The following is a 5,223-nucleotide window of genomic DNA, read 5'->3' as shown; positions in this document are numbered from 1 at the left end:
CTTACGTGTGTGGCTCTTGCCAGTTGTGCAGGGAGAAACCGTGTGCACAAATATATATGTATTTGTCTCGTAACGACGACCAGACTAGACATCGGAGTCCAGAGTTAGCAAGGTGCATGGTGCACTCTCCAGACAAAGAATGGATGGTACACTAGCCCTAGACGAAAAACAAAACCAGATTAGCGCATGCATGACGTTTAGTAAATTTTCCACACGGCTCGCCACTCGGTGGAGGATCGACGCGGCTGCAACCTCGCCTCCTCTCCTCACCCTATAAATCTGGAGGACATGCATGCATTGCTCGTATCCCCCATCCATCCCAAGACATAGCAGCAGCAGCCTGCTACGTACTCTTGTTCATCCCATATCATCCACGATACAACATCAGCCGATCAGCTGTAGCAAATCACATTAGTCAAGCACGTGATGGCTGCTGCGCATGTATGCTTCTCCTTATCCTCCTTCGCGCCATTGTTCCATTCGGCTTTGCCGGTGGCCAGAAATGGTGGCCAGAGTGGCCGAAACCGTGGGTTAATTCGCCCTTCGCCAGTGATATATCCCGGGCGGGAGCCTGTGTCCCATGAGCTGTCCGATGATTTTGACTTCCAGGTATATATTTTTACGGTACAGACATATATAGACCGCAACATTGGCATGTACTTTGAATGCAATTAGCATGCAAGTTTGTGTGCCTTTTTCTCGCTAATTATACTGCCTTCGTCCCTAAATTCATGTTGTATAAACCGAGTCAAAAATTTAATCCGTCCACAAGAATCTTTTAACCACAGTCTAGCAATTCATGGATTGCCTTTTCAAGATAACTTTGAATAATTGCTTCTATTCAGGAACCAGCGAGACACAGAAAATGTGTGTTTCATTAATTAATGATGTTTCTGGAATGGGCACAATTTCAATCTCTATGTTTTATTGTTAATTTCCAAACTATGTTAATAAAATATAAACCTACATTATATGCACTATTTTCCTATGATATCGCCTATTGTTGAATGCAAATAATATATGATATATATTGCACTTATCTAGATTTTGTATTCTTTTTAAAAAGAAGTTTGCTCTATGTGCAATACCAGGAAAGCCTAATGAATGTTCAAGCATTGCTTCATCAACATCCGAAGAGCAACAAAGGAATGTTGAGCATGGTTGATCACCTCAAACGCCTCTGCATTGACAACTATTTCCAGGATGAAATCGATAACATAATGGACTCGTCTATGGATCTCCTCCATAGTGATGATCTACTTGACGCACCCCTTTCCTTAAGGCTGATGAGAGAAGTTGGATATTATGTTTCGGCAGGTCAGTAAAATACTAGTTTAGTGTGTTGGGATAGACAAACACACGAGTTTGGAAACTTGAGTGCAATTTGGTCAACGATGATTTTATGTGATAATTTTGCTAATAATAAATTAGCCTTAGAGTAACCAAGTTTAATAATAAAAAATAACGGTCCCTTGTGTACAATAGAAGCACCTCTCATGAGACGTATTATTTTCATTATGTATGACATGCACCTAAGACACCTTCTTGTCGCTGTATGGCAGACGATGTTCTTCAGAAGTTCACAAACGATAATGGTGATTTCAACCTTAGGCATAGCAAAGACCTTAGAGGGTTGCTGAGCTTGCATGACATGTCACACCTCAACATGGGAGAAGCTTCACTCTACAAGGCAAAGGAATTCTCAAGTAAGCACATGAAATTTGCACTTAAGTATTTGGAGCCAAACCTTGCGAGATATGTGATGAAGTCACTAGACCATCCCTACCATGTGAGCCTGAGGCAATACAAGGCTAGGCATCATTTGAGTTACCTCCAGAACTTGCCTACTAGGCACACTGCAATTGAGAAGCTGGCACTTGCAGAATTTCAGATGAAGAAGTTGCAACATCAGAGTGAAATGCAAGAGGTTAAGAGGTAGGAATATAAAAAAATACACTCCTTCCATTATTAGTTATTGCGGACATTGACCCACCTGCATATTGATAAGAGAGAACTCACTTGGAATTAATAGATTAACATATTTTTTTGCTCATGTATTCGCACAATTAAAGATGTGGTGATTTTTTACTATGAAAACTTCATTTTCACACAGATGGTGGGTGGATTTGGGATTGTCTCAAGAAATGACCAAGTTCTGAAATGGTACATGTGGTCCATGACTATCCTTGAGGGTTTCTCCTTCTCAAGATATCGGGTTATCTCAATGGTCTACATTGTGGACGACATCTTTGATCTTGTCGCCACACAAGAGGAGCTCTCTCGCTTTAATGAGGCGATCAAAATGTGAGTATTGATGTTCCCGTAATAACAACAACATTGCATTTTAGGAATGAAGTATAATTACTTTTGTTTGTGAATGAATGACATCTTAGATATGTCTAATTGCACATTAAAAATTCTATAATTTTGACACATCATGTTTACAGAGGTATTAGGATTGGTTTGACACAAACATTAGGCCTTTGCGAGAAATATCTTGATATACTAATAGTTTTATAATTATTCATATATATATTCATACAAAAAGAGAAAGCATTGCATATTCAAGGCTGCTTATGCCTAGAATGGCATATTTTTGCTAATGGTATAATCAAACTCATGGGTTAGTTGCGACCTTATACATAAACACATAATGTAAAAATATTGTTATAAAAGTTTCACGCGCAAAGTTCATATTTTGACAGGTGGGATCTTGCAGCTGCCGAGTCACTGCCGAGTTACATGATATCATGTTACAAGGCTCTTTATACCATCACAAATGATATCGCTGATATGGTCAGAAAAGAGCATGGATTGAACCCTATCAATCATCTCAAGCAAGCAGTATGTCTACTCGAAATGGTTTTTCATTTTCTTTAGTTTAATTTGTCTAAGCAACTAATAAATATATTAATAGTACCACCTCACATATTTCTGTGTACTATATAACTTGCGATTAATTGTAATGAATACAATATAAGAAAATAACACTGGAAGAATTATATTGCATTCATGCCTTTTTTCTTGCAGTGGGCAACCTTGTTTGATGGATTCATGATCGAGGGAAAATGGCTATCTACTAATCAGGTTCCTACATCGGAGGACTACCTAAGAAATGGTGTCATCACTTCAGGAGCACCACTTTTATTTATGCATCTTTTATTCATGCTTGGGCATGATTTAACGGAGGACAACAACGACCACATCCTCAAGGTCGTCTCCTGCCCTGCGAAGATCATGAGGCTCTGGGATGACATGGGGAGTGCAAAGGTCAGAACACACCGAGAAGTTTATGCACAAGACTATATAATTAGTAATACTAATTATTTACATGAGTTATTTCGTACCATATCCTGGTGCGTGTGCATTCAAGTTGACATTGACAACATTAGGCATGATCTGAAAAGAAATTATGTGTCCCATGCAGGATGAGTTGCAGGAAGGGCTAGACGGATCATACAAGGATTTGTACCAGAGAGAAAACCCTCATGCTGATGCGGAGAAGCACATGTTGGATATGATAGCGGGTGAATGGGAGGATCTAAACAGGGAATACTTCTCTCAGACAAAGTCCACAATACCACCTAGCTTCATCGGGGCGTCTCTCAACTTTGCAAGGATGGTCAGCATCATGTATGGCTATGACGATGAGCAGAGGCTCCCCGCCTTGGAGGATTACACTAGGATGTTGCTCTTTTGAATAATGCATGCTACCGTTGTGTATGTAAGTCTTATATATGTAGCACACCAATTTTGAGGGTTGCCCTGTTGAAACATGGACTAGTATGATGCACCATTAGCTAATGCGAATCTGCTCCACAAATGATACTTGTGCCCAAGCTGTGCACGACATGCAAATCTAGCGGCTAGTGCCCTTCTCACTTATATGCATGTCCAGCAGTATTCAATCTTCGTCTGTGAATCGTTCAAAATTTGTCCTATGCATAACACGACTCTAGCGAACGTGTTCCTACTTCCTAGTGGTTATATAATGAATATACTTGAAATGGTGGTGGAAGATTTTGAACGATTTTTCTGGCAATGCTGGTCGTTCAAAATCCTTGACAAGAGGAGACGTCGGTTTTTCTGGCAAAGTTGGGAGGGACGAAAAAGATATCACTTGGTTCGCTGGAGCAGAGTGTGTCGCTCCAAGGACAAGGGTGGTTTGAGTGTGAAGGATTTACGTAAACAGAATATCAGCCTCCTAGTGAAATGGTGGTGGAAACTGGATACTCAAAATGGACTTTGGCAGGATATCGTTAAGGCCAAATACTTGAAAAGGGATACAGTTGCTACGGTGAAAAGCAAATTCAATGATTCTCCCATCTGGAAAGATATTATGAAAGTGAAAAATTACTATATGAGGGGGAGAACAGTCCAGATCAACTCGGGGATATAGCCCAAGTTTGGGAGGACTCTTTGAATGGAATGCCTCCTATGCGTGTTCAGTATCCATAGCTGTTTAGCATTTGTAATTTGCCTAAGATTACGGTTGACAAGCTGGGAGGAGTGGAGGTTGGTGATATGTTTCGCAGGAGGCTAAACCCCCCGCTTGAAAACATGTGGAATGAGATGCGCACAACTGTGCTGAATACTATCTCTTCAACTAAACCAGACCAGGTTGGCTGGGCTCCTGGACCTAAACACCGCTTTACTACTAAAACCATGTACAAGTTGCTTGAAAGCAACCTGGCAGGGTGTGACTACCGGTGGATTTGGAAAGCCAAAATCCCCCTTAAGATCAAAATTTTTATGTGGCAGTTGTTTCAGGATGCGGTCCTGACGAGAGATGTTATGAAACGTCGAAAATGGCCTGGTAATGAGAAGTGTTCGTTTTGTGCTGCCCGTGAGACGGCGCAACATCTTTTCTTCCTTTGCCCAGTTGCCAGGGTGATCTGGCGATCGGTGGGAGCAGTCCTGGGCACTGAATTATGCCCCAATAACATTTGGCAATATTACACTTGGTGCTATATCTATCTCCCTGATGGTGCTAAATTCTATACCTTCGGCCTTGCTGCCATCTACTGGGCAGTGTGGAACTATCGAAACAGAGCAACCTTTGAGTTTAAGCTTCCTAAAACTCCTTTTGAGATTGTGTTTTCCGCTTGTGTCTTCATCAGCTACTGGGCAGGTCTCTTGAAGGGGGCAGACCGTGAGGCGATGGAGCGTGGGTCGCAGATGCTGAGGAGCAGTACAAGCAACATGATGATGATCTGTGCCGCT

The 5,223-nt window shown here is 41.4% G+C and overlaps 1 pseudogene; it reads left to right on the top strand.

Moving 5' to 3' along the window:
- Nucleotides 1-306: 306 nt before the first annotated feature.
- On the top strand, nucleotides 307-3,804 carry LOC125517115 (annotated as a pseudogene).
- Nucleotides 3,805-5,223: the final 1,419 nt, after the last annotated feature.

Source organism: Triticum urartu, chromosome 6 (genome assembly GCF_003073215.2).
Source record: "Triticum urartu cultivar G1812 chromosome 6, Tu2.1, whole genome shotgun sequence".
NCBI classification, from domain to species: domain Eukaryota; kingdom Viridiplantae; phylum Streptophyta; class Magnoliopsida; order Poales; family Poaceae; genus Triticum; species Triticum urartu.
Note: the sequence above shows the minus strand (reverse complement) of the source record. Positions and strands in the feature narration are given on the sequence as shown.